Genomic DNA, 17,609 nt, shown 5'->3' with positions numbered 1-17,609 from the left:
ATAAATAGCAAAGCCATCATGCCAGGAATCAACCATAAGGAAAAGAGCAAGAATATTCAGCAGCAAATAATGCTTTTACTCTCAAGTCAGTACATACATCTGCTGGGGTCCAACCCCAGCAGGTCCAGGGGTCCCCAAAGGTGTGGATGGAGTCGGCGAAGAAGGAATGACACGGAGACAGCGTTCAGTTGATCAGCAGCCTAGCCAGGATCTCCAGCCAAGTTCTGGTCTGGATCTCCAGAGAGGTTCTGCTGTTTATTGTCTTGTTACATCCGTATTTATACCAGTTGATTTTAATCCTGTCAATTTCTATTACAAAGGTTAGGGTGTTTCTTATCTCCATTCCAGGGAGTAAAGATTATGTAGCTTAAGCATGATTGTTTGTAGTTAAAGTGATTAACTACCCGCCTGGCACTTAGTTAAGGAGTTTCATCCCCTCCCTAACTTCAGGGAAAAATCCCTACCTGGGGAAACAACCTTTCTCGGAGAGGTGACCTTGGTTAAAACACACAGTGCTAAGGGGAGCAAACATATTAAGAACAGTATGCTATATACGCCAGGTCCCTTGAAACATATGCTGTGCAGATGTTTCTATCCTGCAGCGACTGTGTCAAGCAGCAAGGATGGACCGGCTTCCGGCATACATCAACATAAGATAGGTCAATTAATGAGCAAGAACTCTGAAAAACTAATCATTTCTCGAAATGACAAAGGCATTCAGGTAGGAAATGCAAGACACCCAGGACAGAAAGCTACAAAAGCCAAGCATTGAGATTCACATACAAAAATCAAAATCTTAAAAAAATTAGGTGCTCTGGCCAGTGTGGCTCAGTTGGTTGGGCGTTGTCTGGTGCACTGAAAGGTGGCCACTCCATCCACAGTCAGGGCACATGCCCAGGTTGTGGGCTCAATCGCCAGTAGGGGGCGTGCAGGAGGCAGCTGATAGATGTCATACTCTCACATCAATGTTTCTCTCTTCCTCTCCCTCTCTCTAAAAATCAATTTTGAAAAAATTTTTTTAAAAAGTAGACAAAAGAAATACCACCACAACCGCACAGAATTTGAAATCTGCAATTCCCAGATATCTATAAATCAAATGCCAAATTCAAAGATCTCAACCAAATGCACCTAAAAACAACTTAAACATTCTCTCCTTTTCAACTGCCTTCTCCTGCATGTTGACACTGAAGTGTCTTTCCTATCGGCACATGGTTTATGCTCCCCCGCCTCTCTCTCTCTCTCTCTCTCTCTCTCTCTCTCTCTCTCTCAGCTCTCTGATGTCCCCCTCAAGCTACTGAAACCCAGAAATTAGGCTTGATCAATGAGCCTAGAAAGAATGAACTCGATGCATTACTGCCAATTGTGTCTATTATTGAAAGTACCAGCTAGAGACTCTTAAAAGGAGAGAAAATGAGGGAGGGCGATTTTTGAAAGGTTTTATCATCTAAATTACAAATCACACTTGGTTAGGTCTGATTCTTCAATAGAACCATCACCAAATTATGTTCAGTCTTCTTAAAGTGGGGTATGGTCGCATGCAATTTTATGGCTGGGGAAGAGTTCTCCATAGAGATAAGTAAAATGCAAAGTACCATTAATATGCCCACTGAAAGATAAATACTCACACACCGCTCTCCTAAATGATAGTGCTGTGTCCTGCGCCCTGATTCTTGCGTCCACCTCTCCCTGCGGAGGGCTAGCTGGCATCCACTGACGCCTCAACCACGCCAAGGACAGGATGCTAAAAATCCATCCAGAAAGCTTCCTATTTTCTGTTCCTTCACAACATGATCACTAACTCCTGGCAACCCAAGGATGAAAGAAAAAGACAAAGGGGGAAAAAAAACAACCTACCTGAGATCTCCTACCAAAATGAGTACTTAATCCTTAACTGCCAGAAAGACAGAGATCCATACATATTAAAAGACACTTCCCGGGGGACACAACAGACCTCATGAAGACACTGGAAAATCCTGGCATCGCCAAGCTGGAGTCATTTCCTTTAATGCAAGGCTTTGACGTATTGACAGGGCTAACCTGACGGATTTAAGCGAGGAAAACGTGCGCTGCATATTTATTTCCCTTCTAAATCCCCAAACACTGGGGGCAACACGGACCCGCGCTTCCATCCGATGCCTGCAAGGCTCGCTGCCTTCTGATGCCGAGAAAGTCGTGGTTCAGCAACACCGGGCGGCTAGACGAGGCTAAAATAACAACGCAGCGCCCGATTCCAAACCAGGTCCTCGGCTCGCAAGGCGCCGCGCCGCCCCGGGACCCACGGTCAGAGCTCACGTCCCTCCGGGTGGCATCTGAAGTTGTCTGCGATTTACCCTCTCCAAGTTTCGAGTGCGCAAAACGGAATTACCCTGAAAGTCACCTCTGCGGGACCCTCCCTCTACAGATCGGCAGCCGGAGGGGGGATAGAGATGGAGGAGGGCTCATCGTTCAGACAAAAATGTGAAAACCCATCCACAAATCAGTTTCAGAGGAGAACATACAGCGTTTCGCCAAACCGCCACCCGGCAAGCGAGCACCCGATTTCCATGTGGAGGGGGGAAAAAAATATTAGAGACACTCGACATACATTTCCCTTCCCAACAAAAGTGGCCTCTAAACTCCCCGGCCAAGGACACGGAGGAAACGGAGCGGCGAGGACCGAGCGCCTACTTTTCAGGCGGACACGCGTGTGCGCGGGGAGATCGCGCAGCGGGGACCCCGCGGGGAGAGGAGCCGGGGCGGCGGGGCGGCCGGGGAAGCCCCAGGTGCGGAGAGGGACCGGCGCGGAGGCTCGGGGAGCCGGCGGGAGGGGGCCCGGGCGCTGCGCAGAGATCGCGGCGGCCCCGGAAAGTTCATACTCACTCAGTTTCGCAACTGCGCCGCCCCCGCAGGCCGCCTGGCCGGGGCGCTGGGGACACGGCGGCGCCCAGCCCCGCGCGCCTTGCTCCGCGGGCCGCCGCGCGCCCCGCACCGGACGGAGGCCCGGGCGCCCTCTCCGCGCACCTCCCGGCGGCGCTGGGTGAGTGAGGACGGCCCCGGCGGGGCTGCGGGACTGTGCGCGGCGCGGGCAGCGACGCCGCCGGCCGGAGCCGCCCCCTGCACCGCCGCCGCCCCCGCGGGTGGACGGGCGCGCGAGGTTGGGCGAGGCGCCGGGCGGCGGGCGCGGTGCGGGCACCGGCGAGCGCGGCGGCGGACTCGGCGGCCGGCTGGCTCCCGCGGCCGGCGTCTGGGCGGGGGGCCGGGCTGGGGGCCGGGCGGCGGCGGCGGCTCCGCCCCTTGGCCGTGCGGCGGGCTGCGCGCGCGGGAGGAGCGGTGCGGGGGCGCCCCCCTCGGCCGGCGCTCGGGTTACAGCCGCCGCTCGGGTGCCCGGCCCGCGCCTCCCCGGTTCGCCCGCGCCCGGAGAGACCTGGTAACGGAACTGGGACGCCTGCGCTGCATTGTGGGAGCTTTCCCGGCGGCGGCGGGAGTGCGGCGGGGCCGCTCGCTGCCCGGGCCCCGCGCGTCCGGCCTCGCCGCCGCGGGGCCCGCCTCACCCCCGGCCCCGAGGCCTGAGGTCCGGAGGCCGCCGTGCAGAGGTGACCGGTGACCGGTGCCGCACTGACTTCCAGGGGAGCAAAGTCTTCCCCAGCCCGGGTGACTCTGGTAAAACGGCCCTGCACGGTCACCCCGGAAAGTAGGAAGCTTTTCCCGCAGACGCTTAAAAAAAAAAGAAAGAAAAGCCCTTCCGAGCCCCAAGGACCGGGTTTGAATTGCTTTCGTCTGGAGTGGCAGTGATTCAGCGACCCCCTTCTCAACGGCAGGCAGTGACAGAGCCCGGAACCCGGAGACACAGCGAATGAATCAGACGTGAATAACCAAGTTTAGCAAGAGCTGGGCTCAGATTCAGGAGCACCCCCCTCACCCCCTCACCCCTTCCTACCCCCCCCCCGTTACCTCCCTTTAAATATAGCAAATAGTCGAGAAAGGAAAACAGTGCTTTCATCTAGAAATGCTTATGTGTATGTTGTTTTCACTGTTCCACTGTGTGTGTGTGTGTGTGTGTGTGTGTGTGTGTGTGTGTGTGTAGCGGGGTGGTGCACATGCAGTTACTCTAGCCACTGGACAAAATTCAGCCTGTGGTCCAGCCTGTGCTCACACATGCCCACACATCTGCAACAGCTATTCATTTGGAGGGAGGTGGGGTGAAGATAATGGGCGAGATGCAAGAAAGCGCTCCGGTTATAAAACGCCGCTTTTAATTCTCCAGATACTTTTTTTATTAATCATCAAAACAAGGATATTAAATTTGAAGCACAACTTGTTACAGCTCATCTTACTCGGGGCCTGATCTGTGTGGCTTGTATTGAGTTTGGGTTTGCAGTAGGCCTTTTGTTTCTTCCGCTTATTTTTTGACCTTTAGTTCCTGCACAGCTCATTAGTTCCTCTACCTCAGAGGTTAACTGAGGGGAGAGAAACGTAAGACTCAACTTTGGCTATAATCGACATGTGGAGGGCTTGGGAAGAAGAATTCTCTTTGCTTCCAATGTAAAAGCCAAGGGAGCTTTATGTAGAGATGACTGCAGGGCATGGATCCTTTGCCCAGAGTTTTCCAACCTTAACGTTACCGTTTCCTAAGCTCTCATTCCCCTGTCAGCCTTTCACTCCACTGAACATCAGTCAGCACCTAATTGCCAAATCTAATGGAAAATTTTAACCTCCCTCTTGTGCCCTTCGTGGCATTTGCAAATGTTGACTTTTCTCTCCTTCCTTCTTGGAACTACCCCCTCCCCTCTTTTTTTTTTTTTTTCTGTGATAGTCATCCCTGCTTTTTGGTGATCTTGAACAGGGGTGAGTGATAGCAGGCAGGAGTATGTCTTGTTAAACCAGGATTCTAGATCTTACCAAGTAGAAAAACCTTAATAGAGTTTCTGTGATCACCAGTAGGGTCCTGACGTCGATTTTAGCGTGCATCGAAGGTGAACAAGTTGACTGGCTCATAACAACCAAGTCTCATGTGACCAGCAAGTAAATCAGGATGAAATGTACCATGACTGAATAACTGTGGTCACTATTTAGAAGAAGCACTTACTAGGATTGAGGTACCTGGTGAGGTATCCCCACCTGTAAACCACAGTGTGCCTTACTGATGGCTCTTGACGTCAGCGAATTTACCCCTGTCCAGTCGTGGCTAGGTCCAGATAAATCTATTCCCTACCTCGGCCCCATGTGGTTGACGCATTCTTTCTTCAGTGCATAGTTCAATTTGTTTTAAGCTTTCTTAGCTATTTTCACATCCCTGTTAAGCCCTCCTGAGATCATACCACGTGTCCTTAATGGGAGTTGTAAACAACTCTTCTTTCTGGTTTCTAATTCTATTCCCAAAAGGTAACCTAACTAGAAGTCAGTGAGTGCTCATGCACGTCAAGCCCTGTGACATAATCAGATTTGATTTTCAAGAAAACAGTCTGAGAGGATAGATTGAGAACAGAGGGGACTACCAAGGATAGAGACTTATGTGGAAAGCAGTGGGAATGAAAGGGGGGGGGGGGGGCGGATAGCACTTGGAGGTATGTAATTACGTATAATTGCTTTCCTATTGCTAACTATAAACAAGTTACCACGAACTTAGTGACTGAAAACAACAAGAATGTGTTCCCTAACAGTTGTGGAGGTCAGAAATCCTAAAACCAAGGTGTGGGCTATGTCCTAGATGCAGGCTCGAGGGGAGACTCCATTTCCTTGCCTTTTCCAGTGTCATGCGATGCCATCTGCATTTCTTGGCTTGTGGCATCTTCCACTATCTTCAAAGCCAACGACATAACATCTTCAAATCTCTCTTTGTCACTTCTGCGTCATGATTAGGGGGCCAGAAATGTGGGAACTGGAGCAGCCACACTTCTAGCCCTCTATGCTATGAACTGAACTGAATTATTTGCAGGAAGAGACGATAGTGTATTACTAGTCAAACCATCAGTGGAATTTTATTGCAGCAGTGGTGACGCATTAGTTCAGCTAAGTCATGGGTCCCTCGGCGACTTATGTAACCGAAACCCAAGGTATTAGCACACTGAGAAAACCAGGTTCACATCTGCAGAAACCCCTTTCTCTGGAAATCCCTGGCAAGTCATAGTGCCGAGTCTGAGATATATATGTCTAGACAAGCATTTCCCAAACTGGTCCATCAGAAACAGCGCCCTGTAAGATGGGATGCAGGGAAGATGGTTGTTCCATGCTTAAATACATACAGTCCATGGGACACAGTTGGGACTACAGTTTAGGCCAGACTAAGACGCTTGTCTATGGGTCAGATCCTTCCAGGGCAAAGGATCGGGAAATCCTTTCACGAGGAAGTCCAAGGGAGAGACAAACATTTTGTCATAGCAAATACTAGTAGGTATGTGTGCTAGGAGGAATAAATTATGGACTTCTGCCTATAACATCAGTTTCTTTATGCTGTAGCCCTCCCTATCTTTCTTTCTTTTTCCCTACTTCTTTACCCACTCTGTGTTTCACCCACTCTACTCAACAGCTTCCTCAAACAGTGGTTCAGGACCCCTTTTAAGTTCTCTTATTAAATTACCCTGAAATTGCTCCTTTATTTGGGGAGCCCTCAAGGTCCACCTCCAGCCTCACCCCTACCCACTTCTTGAAGCCAGGAACTATGTTGTACTTAGCATTGTATCCCCCATGCCTGACATGGCCTGGTTCAGATTGGGAACTCAGTTAATATTAGTTGAAATAACACTTAAGTGAATGAATGATAATATCAGTGGAATAAACTAATGCCACCTGCTCACCTGTTACATACTTTTCTTTGGTCTTCTTCCTTCTAAGCTATAATTAGCTAAGATTTTCATTGCCTTCTTTAATGAATAAACACACGCAACACACAAACCATAATAAGCTATGGTGTGCTAGGTTTCAGGATTACAAAAATTAATTTGACATAATTTCATCCCTCTAGGAGCTCACAGTTCATCTAAGGAAACAACCTAAAAAAGAATATGAGGCAGATAATTCTAGTTGCTTATCCCATTCCCTTTCTCCCATTCTTTCTTAGTAACAAAAATCTGATTTTGTGCCCAGTGAAAATCTTTATTTCACAACCTTCCTTGCAGATAGGTTTTACTAAGTAGAGGCCAATGGTAGGTGGATGGAGGGTGCTGTCTAGGACTCCCAGGAAAACTCGTTACTGTGGTGAGGTACTGGCAGAGCTAATACCTAGTCTTGCCTGGAACATGTATGTGGTAGCTAGAGTTACAGCAATAATCTTGTGACATCAAGACTGTCTTGAAGCCCAGTCATATGCTAAAATTTGTACAAAGGGTCATTTAGGGTTCTTCAGCCCATCTTACCAAGCCTTTATTTAGTAACTATTAGTGATAAGTTTAAAGGGAAAGGGAAAAAAGTATTCTCTCCCCATTTGGTATATGTGTGTGTGGAAAGCAAGTATAAATGGTATTATTTCCCATTCCTGGTGAAAATCTTGTATGTATATTGAAACTGCAAATATCTATAAATACTGTGATTTACATGATCAAGTAAAGGGACTTTTTAGAAACAACGAACAGTTCTCAGATCTGTAGAAATTTTTAATTTAATGATAGTTTCTTCTTTAAAAAATGTGTAGTTACTAAATTATAAAGAACCCCTTTAAAGACCCTCCAATAATCTGATGGAGCAGGAGGGTGATGATCAGTATATTTTGTTAAAGAAGTGCAGTATGGAAAGAAAAGAAAGCATAAGCTATAAATGGAAACTACAACAGGTATACCAAAAGGAATACAACCAAATATATTCAGAAATAGGATTTAAAATAGGATTGGGTCTTTTTTAGGTAGATGTTTTGGGGGAAGATAATCTTATAAAAATGGAACAGTGTGTGTGTGTATATTATAGGCTAGATGAATGGATTTAGTCAGCTGAAATTAACTATGGGGGATTCTACCAGAGCTTATACTAGGATCAGTATATTGGGGAAATCAATGATTGTGGAACTTGATGTTATAAAGACATGGAGTAAAATCTGGTCTAACTGGCATTCTTTCAACCTAAATGCCACTCACCAATCTCCCTACACTTCTCAATACTATAACTGAGGTTTATAATGATGACCCTGATATGACTTCTGAATCATAGCAGAAAGATTAGATTATCTTCTGTGTTGCTTTTATGTACTTAATTATATTTTTATTAATTGCAGACTGGAAATTTGTTCTGCTTAATGGCACTGCTAGATTAACCAGAGCCTCCTTATTAGGGACCCAGCCATCTGCAATAGCAGATTCTGCAGTTCATGTGGGGCAAAAATACAGCTGATTAAAAATGTGAGGTTTATATGATCATAGCAAGAATGATTATTGCAAAATAATTTAGAATCATTCAGCCACATTTTTAAGAATTGTATAACAAATGTATTGATGAATAGTAAATGCTACATAGCAGGGAAGGCTCTAAGAATGTTAGGAAATTTTGGGATAGACCCGGAGAGGCTGGGATGGAACAGGGACTCTTGGGTAAAGGCTTAGGTCTGAGGCTCATCTGCTAGTCCCCTCATTTCTATTCTCCCACTGGCAGTAGAAACAGACTTACCTACTTACCTTACCTCTGCTGGTCTTTCCTGCCCACCAGGATTCCTATCTCCTCTGACCTCCTCTGGAGCTGTACTTAGAGTCTGCCTTCGAACAGCTTTTCTGCCCCTCTTCATGTAACAAACATCCATGTTCAGCTTCTGTGGCATTTTCTAGTAGTTTGATAGCTAAATATGATGGTGGGTGTGGGGAGAAGAAATAGAGTAAAAATCCTTCCCATGTTATTCTTCTTTCCGAATTTAGCCCAATGAGCCAAGCACAGCATGGGTGCTACTGGTGGGTCTTTGCAAAAAGCAGAGGCCATGGAGCTGATTCACCTGCATCCAGCGGAGAACCCAGAGGCTGGCCTGGAAGGTTCTGAGTGAAGGTTCGGCGGTACAAGGTAGGGGTGAGGCAGGCAGACAGCTCCAGAGGAGATACAGGGATGGGCAGGTGGTACAGGAGCAGAGACAAGACAGTGCATGGTGTTCCCCTAGCAAAATAGAGACTTCCCTGCCCTGCCCTCCCCTGAAGACATAATTTTAGACAAATGGAAGAAAAGTTGATGACTGGGAACAGGGGTGGGGCAAGAGTGGTGAGATACTGGCTACTGTAGGCTCTGACGGAAGAGAGAAAAATCATATTTTGTTTTTTAATCTCGGAAAGAAAGAGACATTCCCGGTACCCTAAGGGTGGGGTAGAAATAAATGATTGCAAGAACTACTGATATTGAAATGATAAATACTACCACTTTGACCAGAATCAGAACTCTATACTCAAATAAGCAAGGGGTTGGGGTGGCCTCGAGCGGCACCGTCCAAGTGGATGCTGTGTGGCACAGGGGAAGGCAGGGGGTGGACGGGTTAAGACACTGATAGTGTCGTCATCCCATGCCTGTCACCTCCCAGGAGAGTCCATTCCCTTCCTTCTGCTGCCCTTCAGCCTCTGACCTATTGGGAGGCACGGCGATCCACTGAAATAACAGAACTCTAAGGCTCTTTTCTCAGAGAGATTGAAAAGACACCAAGACAGACCTTGGTTCAAATCCTAACTCTGCTTCTTAATGCCTGAATGACTGTGGGCATGTTATTTAATTTCTCTGACTTTAGTTTTCTTGTCTGCAAAAATAAACGAGGGCCAGGAGAAGAGAGAATAATATTAGCCGCACATGTGGAATAGTTGTGATTCACTGGCGTAATGTGTGTGTAAAGCATTCAGTACATTGCCTGGTACATAACTGTTATTATCTTCAGGCTGTTGGGTCCGAAGATACTTTCAACAAAGCCACTAATTTTTCTGTTTCAGTATACTCTATGGCAGGCTCTGTTCTAAATGCTTCTCATGTATTAAGTTTTAAATACAACAGCTGTAGCAGATAGAGACTATTATTATACCCATTTTATAGATTAGGAAGTCGCAGCACAGGAGATTAAGTAATTTAGTCAAGGTTCCAACAGTAGATAGTAGCAGAGCAGGGATTCAAACCCAGGAAGTCTGGCTTCAAAGTCTGCAATCTCTACCACGGCAATACGTAGTCAATAAAAAGTGAGGCAGGAATTAAAAGTAGCTGAGGGAATGAAGCATAGTTTTGGCACAGGTTCAAGTTGAAAAGATTAGAATGAAATCGTGAATTGTGATCTGGGTTCGGCAGGTTCCTTTCACCTGGTGCCCAGAGCGTGCGGAGGGTGTGGGGTAGAAGGGAGGATGGGGCTGGCCCAGCAGCATCACACCCCCTCATTATGGGCTGTACACTTAACAAAATAAGTTAGCCTACTATTTTAGGGTGATTGATGTTTCCAAGTTAATTTATAAGCCAATTGGGAAAGTAGCCCACAGATGACTGTGACTAAGATAACTATGTACATTTTATTTATTTTTTTATGTAAGAGAGAGAGAGAGAGAGAGAAACATCGATTTGTTGTTCCACTTATATATGCATTCATTGATTGCTTCTTGTATGTGCCGTGACTGGAGATCGAACCCACAACCCTGGCATGTTGGGACTGTGTTCTAAGCAACTGGACTCTCCGGCCCAGGGCAAGTATGTGCATGTAGACACATTCCTGGCTTTCTGTCTTTTACCAGGTAAGGGGACATTCTGGGGAGTGAGCCAGTGAGTGCTAGTTCTCCTACTTAAATGAACTTTGTGGCTCTGGGCAAGTCCCTTTGCCTTCCTTGGCCTCTTTAAGGTGGAAGTGGGATCTGCCAGTGGTTCTTTGAACCCCAGCATTAACGGGCAGATCTGGCTTCCACTCCCCCCGTCACCTGTGTGTCCCCCAGGTGTGGTTATTCTGAGAGGCCGCATCTCCATGGGGGCTGCATTGTTCTGTGGCAAGGCTTATAAAATGACCTCAAATGTCACATCTAGCTCTAACATTCTGAATAGATGAACCATGCATTAAAGTAGTTGGTGCCATTGAAGGAGAAGAGACATGGCAAAATAGGCTTGCTCCAGCAATTCAAAAACCAACTAAAAAATCCAGGAAAAAAACAAATAAAACATAGGTGAGGTTTTAAGATAGTTTTGCACTAGGAACATAATGAGTGAATATAATTCTATTATGTATTTTTACTTTACTTTGTGACTTCACTCCTTGCATTTATTTTATATATCAATTTCTGAGCATCAGTTTCCAAAAAAAGTCATTATCCTATGTATTCTACAGGACACTGGAGCTTTATAACAAATAAATGAACAAAGAGTGGCTACCCTATGAAGAAATAGCCTCAAGTTACTGGTTGCCCTAAAAAGTGGAAAGTCCATGTACTAATAGGGGTCATGACAGCTTGTCAAAGTGAAGGAAAAAAACCGCATAATACTCCAGTGATTCTAACGGAAGTAGCTAATCAATTCAGCCCTGGGTAGTTTCAGAGAGGAAATCAAGAAAAGGAAATCTTGTTCTTCTCCTCAGGGCAGAGATGTTTTGTTTTAATTTTAGCACCTGGTGTTCCCTAGAGAAGTGTTGGCTAAAACAAAAAAACACTTTATTGGAATCCAAGTGTTAGAAATTAATCAAAGGTGGCGGGTGAGTCAGACTCCGTTCTCTTGTAATAAGTAATCATGATTGTATGCCGGGGTCCTTGTGGGTAAGGCCTCTAATTCTGTCTGACCATTTTATGCAGGAGCAAATAAAGGAATAAAAAGGAGTTCTTAGGAAAAAAGTTAAGTTAAAGCAAAACAAGCAAGACAAAATGATATATGGGAACCTAAAATTCTAGGCCTTGGCAGTGCACACCCAAGCCGGAGGCTGTGTCAGTCCAGGCAGGTGACCTTAATTACTGTCTCTCCAGTAGCTGGACTAGGAAAAGGGAAGAAGTGGGGATTTGGGTGAGGAACTACTTTGTACATAAATATGTATTTTACGGTGAGAGCTCAAGGACATCCTTGGGTCATATTTTAGAGACAGTGCAGAATTCACATGAATGATTCAAATTCCTGAATTGAGAGAAAATAGGCTATAGATGATTTCCTAATTTTTAAATATAGGCAGAAAGTAATATAGGCAGAGGGAAGAGGCATTGGAAGGTAACATGGATGTGAAATGGGTTTGAATGGCTTCAGGTACTGGGTTATAATCCTCCTAGCACATGGACAACATCTTTTCTGTTTTTTTCTTTAAAAAAAAAATGTTCTTATTGATTTTATAGAGAGAGGAATGAGAGGGAGGGAGGGAGGGAGAGAGAGAGAGAGAGAGAGAAGAGAGAGAAAGAAGCATGGATCAGCTAAATGGAACCCTCAATCCTTCAGTGCATGGGACAGTGCTCAACCAAGGGAGCCACTCTGGCCATGGCTTTGTGGGATTTTTTTTCAAACCTACTCTTCAGTAGTTATTTCAGTAGTTACTATGCATGTAAGATGTGCTTGAGTGAGTCTTTTTTGTTAGAAAAACGAAAAGCAAATTAATACAGTTTCTAGAGCTCTCTTCAGAGATCCTTGCCTAAGTAAGGACAATTCTAAAAAAGATAGAATATTTGAAAATGAGAAGTCTTCTAATGCTGTCTGTTAGTTTAAAATTTAACCCTTCTTCATTCTCCTGGCTACCCTACCCCCACCCTTGATGGCAAGATAATATGTAAATGGCTGCAGGCAAACTGTGAAGTGTGTGGATTAGCATCTAGAGCAGGGATGGCGGTGCTGGCTTCCAGGCAATTTATTTAATCTGTTTAGACGTCAATTTCTGCCTGTGTAAAAAGGGATGATGATAATGAGTGTTTACCAAGTGCAGTGGTTGAAGGATTAATTGTGTCTGACCTAGAGTAAGCCTCAGTTCAAATTAGCTCTTGCCCTTAATCTTTCTACTGAAATCAGAAGTTTCAGGTTGGAAGCCTGATCTTAAATTTAGCAAGATGCTTTCCCTTATGTGGTGTAACAGAAATCAGTACCAGCTGTAGTGCTTAGCTCCCAGGGGGGTGAATATTAGACAGAAATGTTTCTCCATGTACAGTTGTTTTTGTTTTTGGTCCATTTTGTTGATAAATATCCTGTGAAAATTCTGTGCAGCAGGGCAGAGGCTGAGCAGGACTATAATATTGAAGGGCTGCCCTTGCTGGTTTGGCTCAGTGGATAGAGCATCCACCTTCAGACTGAAGGGTCCAGGGTTCAATTCCGGTCAAGGGCATGTACCTTGGTTGCAGGCTCCTCCCCGGCCCAGGCACGTGCAGGAAGCAACCAATTGATGTTTCTCTCACATCGATGTTTCTCTGTCTTTCCCTCTCTCTTCCACTCTCCCTAAAAATCAATAGAAAAATATCCCCAGGTAAGGATAAACAACAGCTATATATATATATATAAAAGATTGAAGGGTTTCTTGGTGTTGACTTTGAATGCCTGTTTGTCACTTTGTAAAGTGGGTTTAGTGTAGTCAGTTTGTATTTTTTTAAATATATTTTTATTGATTTCAGAGAGGAAAGGAGACGGATAGAGACATAGAAACATCCATGATGAGAGAGAATCATGAATAGGCTGCCTCCCACACACCGCCCCGCCCCCCTCCCACTGGGGATAGAGCCCAAAACCCAGGCATGTGCCCTGACTGTGGTTCATAGGTTGACACTCAACCACTGAGCCACATTAGCCAGGCTCAGCTTGTATTTTTGAATCACATGGCAGCTTTTCAAAAACTCTCTAGATGTGGACACAGAATTTCCATGGCCTCACCCCCATCCAAGTGGCTTGTAACAGAAGGAATCAGAGCAGCTGGGAGGGGCAATAATGGCATAGGCCTGAAGCAGGATGCTGCATCTTCGAGTAATCCGAGACTGCCAATAAAGTTTCCTGTCACAGCACAAGTGAAGCCAGAAAATTTTGAATTATAGCCTGTTGAGCTGTAGGGGCTCATCTCATCCAATCCCTTCAATTTCCAGTTGAGGAATCAAATCCAGAGAGGTCTAAGGACCTGCTTAAGATAATGCAACTAATTAGACTCAGAGTTAAGACTCAAGACAGAATAGGGGGGAAAAAATTATATTTAAACTTTACATCATTTCTACCCTTTGTCTCATTAACTTTGATCTCTCTGCAAAATAGGTAACACAGCAATTAGCTGGAATAAGAGAAATTTGTGAGTGAAATTGTGCTGACATGTTTGGGTTTGTATTCATATTCCCAGTAACCACAAAGAGCACTTATTAAAGAGCTTGCAGCCAATTTGAGAATTTATGTTTAATTTCAAAGGGTGCTTTCATTTTCAGAAGTTAGAGCAATCTTTGTTCCGTGTTCAGGCTTTAAAGGCTGGGCTCTCAAAACCCGTGGCGACGGCTCATTGTTGCCGGTGCCACCGTTAGATCAAGTACTGCCTGGGAAGCAATAGGAGGCGATTGTAGAGGAGCTCAGTGATTACAGTACGTGCAGTTGTCAAGTGAGAGAAACCAGTATTCCTTGGTGACTCCCACCCTCAGTGGGCTGTGAGCAGTCGTCAGATGCACAGAGAACAGCCCTGCACTGTATTTAAGACACAGGACTTACACCCAGATCAAGCTGCTCAAAATTGCCTTTTTTGCTCAAGATCAAGCGTCTTCAGAAAGTCATATTGTAAGCACGAGGGGAACCATTAGGTTGTACTGAAATAGAACAGCTAGGAAGAAGAAAACAAACGTGTACTTGAAAGATACAAGGAGGCTTATACTGGGTACAGTCACAGGGCCCCTGTTCAGATGTATCTTTTCGGCCATGGAGATTCTTCTCATTTGCATCTTGGTATGTTTTCCCTTCTTCATTTTAAACCATGAACTTTCCTTGTGCCAATTAAAAAAATTTAAAAAGCCAGTCACTCCCTAAATTCCTCTGGGCTTTGTGAACATTCTTTCTCTCCACGTGGTTACTTGCTGCCTCTCCTAATCCGAGACCCTCACTGCAGGCTGCAATCAAATTCCTGGAGGTGGGACCAGGGAAGAAAACTCAATCCCAAACTGTTCTCATCCTTTCCCATGAGAGATCCCGCACAAGTCAGTCTTGCTTTCTTTCCCCCTGCTTATCTCTTTACAAATACTGGTAGACATGAGCACATGAGACTTTTACTCCTGTCCCCTTCAGTTTCCTTTGGATGAAAAAAGGGGGTTCTATGGAAAGAGTACTCTGATCATAAATTCCTAAGTGGGTGGGTCTTGGTGGGTAGTCAGTCACACCCCAGGCATATACCTCTTTACTACAAGGCTTATCTGTGCCTTGATTGCACTGCCCATTGTTTCTGTGCACCAGGTTGGTAACCCTTTGAAATGTCCCCTTTCACAACCCTCCTTGTAATACCTGACCACCCTTTCAGACCCCTCCTTCAAAAGTGTGTAAGGTAGCACATAATCTCAACTCTCCTGTCATCATCTTGCTTTCTCCCACCTTCCTGTCATCTTCCTTACGTCCCCTCCTTAATCTCAAATGCATAAAAGAAGAATTTATCTCAGTCCTTTGAGATCTGGCTTGCAGGTATAGATCTTGCTTCCAGGTATATCCTCTGTTTGGCTCAAATACATTTTTATTAAAAAATTCTCTACAGCCCTGGTCCTGTAGCTCAGGTGGTTAGAGCATCATCCCAATACTCCAGGGTTGTGGATTTGATCCTTGGTCAGGGCACATATAAGAATCAACCAATGAATGCAGGAATAAGTGGAACGTCTCTCTCTCTCTCTCTCTCTCTCTCTCTCTCTCTCTCTCTCTCAAATCAATAAGTAAATATTTTTTAAAATTCTCTACAAGTTTGAATGTTCTTACTTTGACATTCCCAACTCTTTCCTGTTTGCTTTGTAGAATCCTCTCCTCCTGCACCTCTGTTCATTATTTTATCACTCCCATTTTGTTTCCAAAATCTACAGGTAACTAAGGCTGGCTCCAGCCCCCCCACCTAGGGTCTCTTCTGTCCTTCACAGCAGATACTGGGGTGGTTTAAGGAGCTGGTGTTTGAGGACTTAATAAACCCTCACTGACTTTTAGCAATAAAGCCTCTCATCAGGGTTGCAAAAAAAAAAAAAAAAAAAAAAAAAGGCATTTTCATTTTGCTCGTGATAAACCTTGAGGGAGGAAAAAGTACCATCCATGCATTTTGGTGTGTGTCAAAGTGAAGAACCTCAGCCAGGACACTTCTGAAAGTCCACTTTGACTTCCCCTTAAAGTGTGCATTCCCTTCCCCACCATATCCTCCTCCAATTAAACGCAATTCCCTTATTAAAACTTTTATTTTCTAGCCAACAGTTTCATTTTGAGTGCTACAGTACAGTATTGTCTTCCACTATTTTTCATTGCAGATGCTCCACAGGAGGTAAATGAGCCCCTTTGAAATCATTTTGGAACCTGGCCATGTTTAGAACATTGTTTCTATGAGAAAATGAATTCCCAACTTTTAGAACATAATTTATTTTAAGTTGGGTATTTCCTCTGTGTATTTGGTAACAAAAATCTTTTTGATGTGGTGACATAAAATCAGAGACCTGCCTTGGTTTTTACCTTGTTGAATATTTCCACAATAGAAAAAATTAACCCATTTATTTCTTATATTTTGTGTGTGTGTTTGTATAACATGCTATAGATCGTGCAATGCATATTGTTGGTTGTGTATAATTTTCCACAATCAGAGAATACATGGAGATTGTAGTTGTCCACTGTTTCTGGTTTTCCCCTCTTCCTGGGCACAGGGAGAGACTGTGCTCTCCAGCCTCTCCTGTAGCTAGGTGTGGCTGAATACAAGTGATTTGAGGAACTTCTGCCTTATCTGCTTATCTCTGGCCTGAGGCTCCCTCTCTTCCCTCTGTTTAGCCAGCTGGAATGGTGAGGACCAGAGCAACCCTGCAAACCAACTGTTAATGGCAGAGCTGCTGCCAGCCTGGGTCTCCGATGACTGACTGGAGCAGAGCTGCCCACCCAGCTGGAATGCTTGTCTTGGACTATTACCTGGGAGACAAATAAACTCATTGTTCTTCAAGCCACTGAATTCGGGGCCTTTCTTTCTTACAGCAGCTTAGCCTATTTGCTGGGGTCCAGCCCCAGCAGGTCCAGGGGTTCCCAAAGGTGTGGACGGAGTCAGTGAAGAAGGAATGACACAGAAGCAGCGTTCAGTTGGTCAGCATGGTCAGGTTCTCTTTTTTATTGTCCTGTGACATCTATATTTATACAATTTGATCCCATAAGCATGCCTCTATAATTACATCATGGTATGTTTTGGGTAACTGTTCTACAGTTCCTTGTTTCATAGTTTCCTATCTGACCTTTACCAGAAATCCTGTCTCTATCTAGTTCTGTTGATTTTAATCTTGTCTAGGTTAATCTCTGTGTTCCATTACAAGGGCTATTCCAAGGTCAATGCTCTACTGATAGGCTACAAGGAAGTGACTGAAGGAGATTCTGCTACCCAGTACAGGTTATGTCCTTCCAGCCTCTCTGCTTGCCTTTCCTGGGACTGCCCTGTGTTGGTGGATCTCCAGGGATACAGGCTTTGGTGCTTTCCCTGGTGGGCAGACCCCTGGGGATGTGGGCCCAACAAGTTCCAAATTTATTGCCAACAGTCTTAGTCCAAGTTCTTCATAAGTAGTACTTGGTATTTCTGTAACACTAGGGGATTTCACTGACTTATTCTCTTC

At 45.2% G+C, this 17,609-nt stretch overlaps 1 protein-coding gene and 1 long non-coding RNA gene across 4 annotated transcripts in view; one reads left to right on the top strand and one right to left on the bottom strand.

The window, feature by feature from the left end:
- Nucleotides 1–2,992, bottom strand: part of RASSF8 (Ras association domain family member 8) — a 101,265-nt gene extending 98,273 nt beyond the window's left edge. For 2 of the 3 annotated variants that reach the window (XM_059682406.1, XM_059682405.1), the window contains exon 1: nt 2,860–2,986. The gene's annotated coding sequence lies outside the window, so the exon portion shown is untranslated. Of the gene's footprint in view, nt 1–2,859 lie in introns of all 3 variants that reach the window. The other variant, XM_059682407.1, reaches the window with a different exon arrangement.
- A 5,622-nt stretch (nt 2,993–8,614) lies between these two features.
- On the top strand, nt 8,615–16,954 carry LOC132227388 (uncharacterized). The gene is made up of 2 exons (XR_009451177.1): nt 8,615–8,949; nt 16,789–16,954. It is a non-coding gene; the product is annotated as an uncharacterized LOC132227388 (long non-coding RNA).
- The last annotated feature ends 655 nt before the right edge of the window (nt 16,955–17,609 follow it).

The sequence above is a fragment of the Myotis daubentonii genome, chromosome 2, assembly GCF_963259705.1.
Source record: "Myotis daubentonii chromosome 2, mMyoDau2.1, whole genome shotgun sequence".
In the NCBI taxonomy this organism is placed as follows: Eukaryota; Metazoa; Chordata; class Mammalia; order Chiroptera; family Vespertilionidae; genus Myotis; species Myotis daubentonii.
The sequence above is the reverse complement of the archived record's forward strand: the minus strand, read 5'-3'. Positions and strand labels throughout refer to the sequence as shown.